At 34.9% G+C, this 13,042-nt stretch overlaps 1 pseudogene; it reads right to left on the minus strand.

Annotated features, from left to right (window-relative positions):
- Positions 1 to 1,036: 1,036 nt before the first annotated feature.
- LOC139888009 (UDP-glycosyltransferase 88B1-like) lies at positions 1,037 to 10,249 on the minus strand (annotated as a pseudogene).
- Positions 10,250 to 13,042: the final 2,793 nt, after the last annotated feature.

Consider the following 13,042-nt stretch of genomic DNA (forward strand, 5'->3'; position numbering starts at 1 on the left):
TTCATTTGACCGGACACGGAGATGGATTAATAGTCACTGGACTCATTAAAATAGGGGTGGATTACATTCAAGGGTAATTGGTGTAATTGTTAACAAAGTATTAAAACCTTGGATTACACGCAGTCGATAACCTGGTGTATTCATTACACAAAGTATTAAGACCTTGTTACAGTTCGAATCCCCAATTAGTTGGAATATTTGACTTCGAATAATAAGATTAATTTGACGAAGACTCTCGCACTTTATAATTATGACCGATGGACTATTATGGACAAAACCAGATGGACATATCGAATAATTCAGGACAAAGGACAATTAACCCATGGTAATAAATTAAAATTAACACGTTGAACATCATGATTGCGGAAGTTTAAATAAGCATAATTCCTTTATTTTATATCGCATCGTACTTTTAATTATCGCAATTTTATTTATCGTCATTTTTTTATCGCACTTTTATTTATCGCATTTTTATTTATCGTCATTTACTTTACGCTTTAAATTAAGTTGTATTTATATTTAATATTTTACATTAGGTTTTAATTGTGACTTAAGACATAAAATCGACAAACCGATCAATAAACGGTAAAAAACCCCCCCTTTTATAATAATAATAATAATATTACTTTTATATATATATATATATATATATATATATATATATATATATATATATATATATATTGATACAAATGTAGTTTAAAATAAATATAGCGTTAAACTCAGCTAGCTCCCTGCGAAACGAACCGGACTTACTAAAAACTACACTACTTTACGATTAGGTACACTGCCTATAGTGTTGTAGCAAGGTTTAGGTATATCCACTCTATAAATAAATAAATAACTTGTGTAAAATTGTATCGTATTTAATAGTATTTCGTAATAAAAATATAACTATTTCGTATACACCTCGCATAACATCAGGTTCTGTATCATAGATGGATTCTCCATCCTTACCATCAGTATAATAGACGGGTTCGTCATCCTTACCATCCGTATCATAGATGGGTTCTGAATTGATTCGTTCTAAATCGTACTACGCAAGGAATCGTTGTTGGTTCAGTTCCAACTCGGCGATTCGTTTATATAGTCGTTCAATTTCTGCGTCTCGAGGGTCTTCGTTGCCTCTTTCGGTGTGTCTACGATTATCCCCATCCCTGCCTCGATCGGCGGTTCTGCAATAGTCTCCTCGATAACCTCCACGAAACATTGTTTGGCCAAAACCTGAGCTCTGGTACAAAATAATGTAAAGATTGTGGCCAAACAGATATTAACGAGCAAAGATAAATGAAACAAAAGCCAATATGGCTACTTGTAACAAAACGTAAACACGTATTTTTTTTATTCAATATCAAAAACTGGCTTTTAAAACCATATGTACACCATATTAATAGCTCATGGTGAATAAGGCAACAAGCAAAGTTTTTAAAAATAAGATAAACACAAATAAAAGATAAAGATAGAATAATAAATTTTAGAAACATAATCTCCTTATTATTTTGACCGATTGCTATCCTTGGCCAGTTGGCCACTTTCCAGGTCCACACTTTTGATCCCAATATTTGGCTCAATATTCTTGCAGCCTAATCCATGTAAACCCATTAAACCCAACATTTTTTTAGCCCATTAAGGCATTTATCGAATCCTGCATCATATTAGATTATCAAATAGATTATCGTCATTTAAGATTTAGGATCAAGTTTAATCCAAACCTTTTAATTAACCAGAAAGCATAGGTAGAACTTTTGAAAGGAAGACATTGGCGAGTAGATGTTTTGAACCATTCAATTTAGTCATTTTGTTTTACCAAAATGCGTCAGATTTCAAATAATGTATTTATTTGTCATAAATGGCCTATTTATTTATAAAGAAAATTAAGTTTCTTAGAACCTGTTTCTAACTTATTTTGCCACTTGATAAGGTAATCAGGCTGTTATCTTCATAACCAAACTTAATGCAAGTTTCCACTTTCCACCATTTTTCAAGTATCGATTCGTGTTCAGAGTTACAAATCGATTGAAAACTTGTGCACAAATAATTATCTTTACGTATAAAAGAGACTTTAACAAACGATAAATTGAGGTTTAATCCAAGTTCCAACTGAAATATGAAAACAAAGCAAAAGTTGGTGATTTATTCAATCCCCTAACTAACTTTAGTAGCAACAATTCACAATCAACAATACTTAAAAGCTTAAGGAAAGGAAACAACTTATAATGTGAGAACTGATCACACGAGATCTTGTTACATGGGAACTTGCGGGCATAGCCCAACAGTTTATTGGATATAGTTTTGGTTAGAAGAATTAGATATAGTTGCATAGTATTTGTGAAGGATGTTATCCCACATAGGTAGGAGAAAAAAGTTGGAGGGGACTTGCTTGGTTATAAAAGAGGGGTTAAGTCTTCATTCCAAATTGCACCAATCAATACACTTTAAGTATTTGATTATTTCTTTTTTTCTTACCCTTGTTTGAGAGTTGTATTAGTTAAATATTTTGGATAGTGTAGTTGGCTTAAGAGAGTCGTCTATATCATTGTAACAATTTGTGATATAGTGTATTTCTCTCTTTGGGGGCCGGTGGTTTTTCTCCTGTTTTAGAGTTTCCACGTTAAATCTTGTATTGTGTATTGTTCTTATTTCTTTACTATTATTGTTGAGCTGGGTGGTGGGAATTAGTGAAACCGTAATTTCCCAACAACTGGTATCAGAGCATCAGGTTTGACGGGAGTCTCGGTTATAGGAGTCGGAGTATGCTCTGTGGTTGCCACGGGAGTGGATAGTCCATATCAGAAACGAGTTCTATTGATCGTATAGGGTATCTGGTTAGACAATATTTTTTCTGATTCAGAGTAAGTGGTGTCTAGAATTTGTAGTGGACCGGGTGTTGGATTTTCCAATTTAACGGATCCTGTGCGCCACTCCACTACATCTGTCGGCCAGTCGAAACGTGAGCAAAATCAGAGAAAGTGTTATTTATAGGATACGGATACGATGTCGAAGTTCAGTCCAATGAGGTTTGATGTAGAGAAATTTGATGGGAGGATCAATTTTGTCTTATGGCAGATTCAAATCAAGGATGTGTTGATTCAGTCCGGGTTACACAAGGCATTGAAAGGTAAACCCACCTTTGTTCCTGGCAGTGATTCTAGCAGTAAGTTCGATGAAGAAGAATGGGATGATATGGATTTGAGGGCAGCAAGTGCGATTCGTTTGTGTCTTGCAAAGAACGTGCTTGCAAATGTGCACGGGTTATCAACGGCAAATGAGCTTTGGGTTAAACTAGAGCAGTTGTACCGGGGCAAGGGAATCTCAAATCGGTTGTGTCTTAAAGAATAATTTCATACTCTGCGTATGGATGGGGGTTTAAAGATTTCAGATCATCTAATTATTCTTAACGGTATTGTTTCGAAACTGGAGGCTATTGGAGTTAAAACGGATGATGAAGATAAATCTTTGAGGTTGATATTATCTTTATCATCATCCTATGAGCACATGAAACCTATTCTAATGTACGGGAAAGAAACGTTGAAGTTTGAAGATGTTACTAGCAAGCTCCTATCAGAGGAGAAAAGATTGGAAGGTAACGGAGTCTCGTCATCATAAGCTACGGTACTGTTGTGTTTGGATAGGCAGAAGAGAAACTCTAGAAAGAATCTGACATGCTGGAAGTGCGGGAAGATTGGGCATGTAAGGGTTAATTGTCCAGGTGGAGCTAATCCGGCAAAAGGCTCCAAAGATGCTAACATTGTCTCCGTTGTTACGGAGAGTGACGAATTCTTCTGAAGTCACGTCATCCTCATGGTGTGTCCGCGCCACCATGGAAAGGGATGTTCGTTAGCGGTTCCACAATTGCACATGGGCACTGGTTTGGCATTGGTGCAGGTTGTGTGGTGGAAACTGATGTTGTAGCTGATGAAACTTCCAGGGAAAGCCAAATAGGAAGTTGCACCATAACTGTTCAGCTGGTTATACAACATGTGCCGAGGTGAAATGCTTGGAATGTGATATTCTAACTTCTAAGTGTGATACTCTTTATGGTGGGGTACGATAATTCTGTTTAGAGTTATGATTGTCTATTATGACAATGATTGTCGGGTCTTGACAATGTTCGATGAAGATGCAAGTTCTCTTGGGAGATAATGTCAACGGCATGAAGATGAGGATCTTGAAGTTGTCGTCGAGGAAGCGTCTACATCGGTTATCCTTGCAATATGGAAGCATGGTTATCTTCTTCTATCCAAAAGGTGGAGATTTGTTGGATATAGTTTTGGTTAGAAGAATTGGATATGGTTACATAGTATTTGTGAAGGATGTTATCCCACATAGGTGGGAGGAAAAAGTTGGAGGGGACTTGCTTGGTTATAAAAGAGGGGTTAAGTCTTCATTCCAAATTTCACCAATCAATACACTTTAAATATTTGATTATTTCTTTCTTTCTTACCCTTGTTTGAGAGTTGTATTAGTTAAATATTTTAGAGAGTGTAGTTGGCTTAAGAGAGTCGTCTATATCATTGTAACAATTTGTGATATAGTGTATTTCTCTCTTTGGGGGTCGGTGGTTTTTCTCCTGTTTTGGAGTTTTCACGTTAAATCTTGTGTTGTGTATTGTTCTTATTTCTTTACTATTATTGTTGGGCTGGGTGGTGGGAATTAGTGAGACCGTAATTTTCCAACACGGTTCTCGCCATGTACTTTGTGTCATGGGATAAGTCATGGGATAGGGAGAGGTCATGAGTTCGATCCTTAGGGATGACATGATTTTCTTTAAACCTATTGAACACCAATAATGGTGGTATATATTGACCCTATAGGGAGGTTTTATCGGATTCGTTCACGGACCCCTACCCGGAACCACTGCCCGAATGGATGTGTGTTCACGGGTACCGTCGATCGGGTTCGGGTTTCCGCCCGAACATGTGTGTTACGTGCAAATGATGAGGGTCGTTGAAAGAAATGATTCACTGATGCCATAAAAATGGCCGTTCGAAAAAGAAAAAAAAAAGATCTTGCTATACGGTCCATGACCGGGTTGCCCAAAATATTCAACATGAGACGAACGCCATATTGAACCGCAACCTTTGCCACATCACTCACCTCCGTAACTCGTTCTCTAACCACTCTCCCTTTTTCACCCTCCATCAACTCCTTCATTGTCTTACTTAAATCATCTGCCTTAACAAAACCATTAGATGACATTTTAACCGCTAATCCCACCTTCATTTCTTCAACCATAACCACCTGAATCATTTTTTGTTCCGCATACAACGGCGACCCAACCATTGGCACCCCAGCAACTGCGGCTTCAAGGACCGAGTTCCACCCACAATGGCTCACGAATCCACCTACTGACTCATGGTTTAGTATCGCGGGTTGAGGTTGTAGTGACCCGAACTTTTCCATGTTTATATATATTAATTGAGATTGATGTTTACATGATTAAATGTTTCCAACATGTTAAGCAATCAAACTTGTTAAGACTTGATTAATTGAAATAGGTTTCATATAGACAATTGACCACCCAAGTTGACCGGTGATTCACGAACGTTAAAACTTGTAAAAAAAAACTATATGATGACATATATATGGTTATATATATAGTTAACATGATATTATGATAAGTAAACATATCATTAATTATATTAACAATGAACTACATATGTAAAAACAAGACTACTAACTTAATGATTTTGAAACGAGACATATATGTAACGTTTATCGTTGTAACGACATTTAATGTATATATATCATATTAAGAGATATTCGTACATCATAATATCATGATAATATAATAATTTAAAATCTCTTTTGATATTATAAACATTGGGTTAACAACATTTAACAAGATCGTTAACCTAAAGGTTTCAAAACAACACTTACATGTAACGACTAACGATGACTTAACGACTCAGTTAAAATGTATATACATGTAGTGTTTTAATATGTATTTATACACTTTTGAAAGACTTCAATACACTTATCAAAATACTTCTACTTAACAAAAATGCTTACAATTACATTCTCGTTCAGTTTCATCAACAATTCTACTCGTATGCACCCGTATTCGTACTCGTACAATACACAGCTTTTAGATGTATGTACTATTGGTATATACACTCCAATGATCAGCTCTTAGCAGCCCATGTGAGTCACCTAACACATGTGGGAACCATCATTTGGCAACTAGCATGAAATATCTCATAAGATTACAAAAATATGAGTAATCATTCATGACTTATTTACATGAAAACAAAATTACATATCCTTTATATCTAATCCATACACCAACGACCAAAAACACCTACAAACACTTTCATTCTTCAATTTTCTTCATCTAATTGAACTCTCTCAAGTTCTATCTTCAAGTTCTAAGTGTTCTTCATAAATTCCAAAAGTTCTAGTTTCATAAAATCAAGAATACTTTCAAGTTTGCTAGCTCACTTCCAATCTTGTAAGGTGATCATCCAACCTCAAGAAATTTTTGTTTCTTACAGTAGGTTATAATTCTAATACAAGGTAATAATCATATTCAAACTTTGGTTCAATTTCTATAACTATAACAATCTTATTTCAAGTGATGATCTTACTTGAACTTGTTTTCGTGTCATGATTTTGCTTCAAGAACTTTGAGCCATCCAAGGATCCATTGAAGCTAGATCCATTTTTCTCTTTTCCAGTAGGTTCATCCAAGGAACTTAAGGTAGTAATGATGTTCATAACATCATTCGATTCATACATATAAAGCTATCTTATTCGAAGGTTTAAACTTGTAATCACTAGAACATAGTTTAGTTAATTCTAAACTTGTTCGCAAACAAAAGTTAATCCTTCTAACTTGACTTTTAAAATCAACTAAACACATGTTCTATATCTATATGATATTCTAACTTAATTATTTAAAACCTGGAAACACGAAAAACACCGTAAAACCGGATTTACGCCGTCGTAGTAACACCGCGGGCTGTTTTGGGTTAGTTAATTAAAAACTATGATAAACTTTGATTTAAAAGTTGTTATTCTGAGAAAATGATTTTTATTATGAACATGAAACTATATCCAAAAATTATGGTTAAACTCAAAGTGGAAGTATGTTTTCTAAAATAGTCATCTAGACGTCGTTCTTTCGACTGAAATGACTACCTTTACAAAAACGACTTGTAACTTATTTTTCCGACTATAAACTTATACTTTTCTGTTTAGATTCATAAAATAGAGTTCAATATGAAACCATAGCAATTTGATTCACTCAAAACGGATTTAAAATGAAGAAGTTATGGGTAAAACAAGATTGGATAATTTTTCTCATTTTAGCTACGTGAAAATTGGTAACAAATCTATTCCAACCATAACTTAATCAACTTGTATTGTATATTATGTAATCTTGAGATACCATAGACACGTATACAATGTTTCGACCTATCATGTCGACACATCTATATATATTTCGGAACAACCATAGACACTCTATATGTGAATGTTGGAGTTAGCTATACAGGGTTGAGGTTGATTCCAAAATATATATAGTTTGAGTTGTGATCAATACTGAGATACGTATACACTGGGTCGTGGATTGATTCAAGATAATATTTATCAATTTATTTCTGTACATCTAACTGTGGACAACTAGTTGTAGGTTACTAACGAGGACAGCTGACTTAATAAACTTAAAACATCAAAATATATTAAAAGTGTTGTAAATATATTTTGAACATACTTTGATATATATATGTATATATTGTTATAGGTTCGTGAATCAACCAGTGGCCAAGTCTTACTTCCCGACGAAGTAAAAATCTGTGAAAGTGAGTTATAGTCCCACTTTTAAAATCTAATATTTTTGGGATGAGAATACATGCAGGTTTTATAAATGATTTACAAAATAGACACAAGTACGTGAAACTACATTCTATGGTTGAATTATCGAAATCGAATATGCCCCTTTTTAATAAGTCTGGTAATCTAAGAATTAGGGAACAGACACCCTAATTGACGCGAATCCTAAAGATAGATCTATTGGGCCTAACAAACCCCATCCAAAGTACCGGATGCTTTAGTACTTCGAAATTTATATCATATCCGAAGGGTGTCCCGGAATGATGGGGATATTCTTATATATGCATCTTGTTATTGTCGGTTACCAGGTGTTCACCATATGAATGATTTTTATCTCTATGTATGGGATGTGTATTGGAATATGAAATCTTGTGGTCTATTGTTACGATTTGATATATATAGGTTAAACCTATAACTCACCAACATTTTTGTTGACGTTTTAAGCATGTTTATTCTCAGGTGATTATTAAGAGCTTCCGCTGTCGCATACTTAAATAAGGACGAGATTTGGAGTCCATGCTTGTATGATATTGTGTAAAAACTGCATTCAAGAAACTTATTTTGTTGTAACATATTTGTATTGTAAACCATTATGTAATGGTCGTGTGTAAACAGGATATTTTAGATTATCATTATTTGATAATCTACGTAAAGCTTTTTAAACCTTTATTGATGAAATAAAGGTTATGGTTTGTTTTAAAATGAATGCAGTCTTTGAAAAACGTCTCATATAGAGGTCAAAACCTCGCAACGAAATCAATTAATATGGAACGTTTTTAATCAATAAGAACGGGACATTTCAGAGGTGCCCAGTCTTTCACTATCAGACCCTTATCTTTAGCCCGGGCTAAAAAGCCTCGAGGAAGAATAGCATCAAAATCATTAAACTCTTTAACTGTTGACCCGTTTTCATCATCTGATGGCGGATCACGAACGACCCACAAAAATCTTTGACCACTTTTTCTAACCCAATAGCTATTTCCACCAACTGGTCTTTCTTAAACGCGTAACCCATACTACCAAAACATAAAAACACCACACTTTTACTCGGTTGTGAGTCAAGCCATTTTAAACACTCATTTTCGCCTATGTCAACCACTTGATCAGTCTTGATTAAAGGTCCGAGTAGATAAACGGGTGGGATTGGCCCGTTATCCGGGCTGCATTGACCATGCCGAAGTGAGTCAACTGCTCTTTCTTCTAACCCAACAAAGCTGTTTACAACAATACCATTAGAATTAATCATGTTGTCTGCAGTTTCTAACAAGTTTTTGTACGAACTATTTTTTGCATCAAAATAAATTTATGAATATCAGAAACATTCACAGGCGGCATTCCAGGGATATCCATTAAGTAATTATTATTGTTTGCAACATCTTCATTATAATTCTTATTCTTATTTAAATTTAAAGTAATGTTTTTGTTGTGGATAGTAATGAGATATAAAAAAGCAGAAAGACTACAAGCACCAGATATACTGTTAGTAAATGGGTATGAAATTGATAATCCTTGATTGTTCCTTGAATCGTGAATCACTTTCCTAATCAACTATTTCGACCCTGCAAGCCTCGGGTATCACGAAATGTTAATTGGGATAAGACAAGAAATCAATTCGATTGCAAGCAAGAACAATTCGAATTATAGTATTAGTGAGAACGTTTTGTGAATTCTGTATGTGTTATCTGAAAAGCAGAATGCCAAAAAACGAATTGTATATTCTGTTGATGGTAGTTAACATTGAAAGGATACAACCCTTTCAAATTGGCGAGAATAACTGTTAATTAACAGTCACGACTGTTGGCGGGAAAACATGTTGGAAACACCAGCCAGGGGCTCTGCCGCTTGGACCCCGCCAGGGGCGCTGCCCCTTGGACCCCGCAAGGGGGCGCGGCCCCCTTGACCCCCGCCATATTGCGGCAGTGTCTAGTTAACCCTTATGGGCGTGCACTCCGCACTCTCCAAACCCGTTACTAAGTATAACTAGATACTCTTGTTTTTTCTAGTAAATCCCAATTACCTAAAATAATTGTTAGATGACACTAAAATTACCAACATATACAAAAGAAATAAGTTGGCAAGTTTAGATTTTTAGAGACATGAAAAGCAGCATTTGAAAATATATCAAGAACAACACCTTTGATGGTTGACTTTTGTGAAATTGATACAAGTTTTTTGTTAACAATTGGGTTGTAAAGTTGAGGGATACCAAAAGCAAAAGTAATGGGTGGTTGAAGAAACAGAGTTTATGTACGTAGTTTTGAACAGAGTTAGTTTCAATTGGTGATGGGATTATGAAGATGAAAATAGAGAGTGAAGGGTGATGAATATGGATAAGTTTTGCAAACTCAACCAGGGAAACAAGGTGACCCATTGCCGGAAAAGGGTACAAAACCACCGTAGAAGATGATGATTCCATGATTATTTGAAAGAATTGTTTATTGATGTAGAAGTCAATTAAGAAGTACAAGATCTCAATTAAATAGGCGAACAACTGATGACACCGCTATTATATGTTACTGGTTAAACACCCGCAAATTCGCATGATTCTTTAAAGAATTTTGTCATAGTAAAGTACGTTATATGAATAGTAATATGTTGAACTTGATAAAACATAAAGTAGTAATCAAATCAAAATTTAACAACGTTGGAACACAAAAATCCAATTCAAAATAATATAAACTTAAAAGAATTTACTAAACGTTATATAGGTATAGTTTCTCATTGGTAATTAAACGACTTCAATCATTTTAGGTAGTTGAATTGTGAGCGAAAGTTTGACATGTTGATCCCGACGCTGTTATGGCCAGTTATTCAACCTGACCAACTGGCCCATCTTGCAACATTTAGTCATTGTGCATGTTAATTTAAAGATTTGGGAATTAGAAAAAGTAAGTTAACCGAATCCATGGATGGAAACACGCAATAACAAAGAACAAAGAAAACTGAAGATAAAAGTGACTTCAGTAAAAAGAGTGCAACTATCACTTCAATCACACGTGGTGCATGAACTTGTAGGCAAATAAGAGCATGACGTGCTCTGCTGCATGAACCTTTTCATGTAAATGTCCAAAGAACTCTTGCTACACCTTAGGAAGATTTAGCTCTTTTAGACTAATGGAAAAAGAGACCAGGGGCAGCTTCTTCTACACCTTTTTTAACTACGATCGCCAAAAAAACAAACATTAAGAAGCATGGAATTTGAAAACCAATTAAATCCTTTCTTAAATTTATGTGGTGTATTTCATGTATCACATCCTTAGTTCTGTGCAGCCTTATTTGTCAACCATGTTTTTACCGAATGGCTTATCACAGACTTAATTTATCACAGCCTCAGGTGACATGCACAAATACACAAATGCACAAATTAAATATACCAAAAAAACCTGCACGGATATATATATCACAACATCCTTTTGTTTTAATAGTTAAATTCCCAGTCTTTAGTTTGCATGTTTCTATCGTTTTCTAGTTTTTTATGCATCTGTTTCTCTTTGTAAATGGCATTATCTAATATGCCAAGTTGTATCCCTTTCTATTTTATTAAAATTTCTATTGGTCTTTCAAAAAAAAAAAAAAATTCCCAGTTTAAAACAACAGTTAAGCTGAATATGAAAAATTAAAAGCAACATCCTAGACAATGAACATTTGAGAATATCAATAACGTAACAAATAATTCAGATGCTATATATTATATATAACACAAAAACAGCCTAATGTTTAAACTTGTGAAATCTATATATCTCCCATGATTAAATTTTCGAATGATGTCAACAACAGATACATTTGCTGTCGTTATTACTTTTTTATAGTTATAAAGTCACACAGTACGGTCTATAAGCGCAATAAGAGTTATGAAAAAAGTGACACAATACATCTGGTGGGGACTCACAGTTGCAGTTTAGTTGTTCAGTACGCATATTACCGGTGCTAGGAATTGCATTACTCTCGAAATCATTCTTCAGATTTGGAGCCTGTCATGTAAGGTGATAACATATAAATTAGGATAGTTTGAGTGTAAGATCTGAACATCCAATGGAGCAGGGAATTGAAAGAGAGGGAAGAAGAAGATGATGGGTGGGATAATTAGGGGCTGTTAATTTGTGAGCGTGAATGAAAGAATTGTTTTAAGGGAGATCAATGTTAAGAATGGATTTATTAGTTAATAGTGATAAGAAATGATTTTAAGTTATTGGATTAAAGGGTATGAGTAGGTAATTTTTTGATGTAAGAGCTCTTAAGGAGGATTTAGAAATCTTTATTACTTAATAATTATTCTCTTTTAATGTATAGAGATGTTGTACTACGTATGTGTCTAATGAAATGATAATATAAAAATCTAGGGAGTGATCTAACATGCTGTATTTGAAAGGTCAAAGATTAAAGACAATGCGAAAGGAGTTTGTTTTAATAATCCTTCTAAGTTGAAAAAATAAAATAAAAAATAAGGGTGAAGGTACCGCGAGAATTGATTAACACAAAGAATATTAGAAATGATTTGATGGAGTGGCCAAGTAGTTTTACTCGAGGGTTATTAGAGTGCTCCCAACCAAAGGACTAGATGCCACATAAGTGTTACATCATTACTTCTTGAACCTTTTCAAGATTAAATCGAGACTAAACACTATGACATACTTTCTTATAAAAAATAGGACTCACTATATTAATTAATTAATCAATTTTACAAGTATATAAGTAAAAAGTACGACAAAATCTTCAAACCCTTCCGTCCAACAACATTTCTGAGAAAGACATGACATCGGACGAAACACCTGGGCGGCTCGTGGGCAGAAGGGAGAACACGTTGCTGCCATTGGTGTCCTTGTGGGCGGATGCGGACCTTGGGTGGAAGGGAGGACACGCTGCTGCCATTGGTGTCCTTGTGGGCGGAGGGAAGGATCCCACCGTTGGGACACTACCCTTAGTAAGTGATAATCTGTCAAATAGCAAAATGCCACTCGGTTAGCCTTAGGTTATTCCCTATCCTAACCTCCCTTAAGTGAACTTATATCCTTCACATTAGCACTAATCCTTTAAATTTTATTGCACTAACCTTTCACTAAATTCTTCATATCCTTCACCAAATAATACCCACAAACTTACGAATAAAATATATGTACAATATATAAAACACAAATTACAAGTAAAAAACATTGAGTCTCATCCCATCCACACCAAGGGACGTCAAGATAGTAACCTGCACATGATTTCA

The sequence above is a fragment of the Rutidosis leptorrhynchoides genome, chromosome 2, assembly GCF_046630445.1.
Source record: "Rutidosis leptorrhynchoides isolate AG116_Rl617_1_P2 chromosome 2, CSIRO_AGI_Rlap_v1, whole genome shotgun sequence".
NCBI lineage: Eukaryota > Viridiplantae > Streptophyta > Magnoliopsida > Asterales > Asteraceae > Rutidosis > Rutidosis leptorrhynchoides.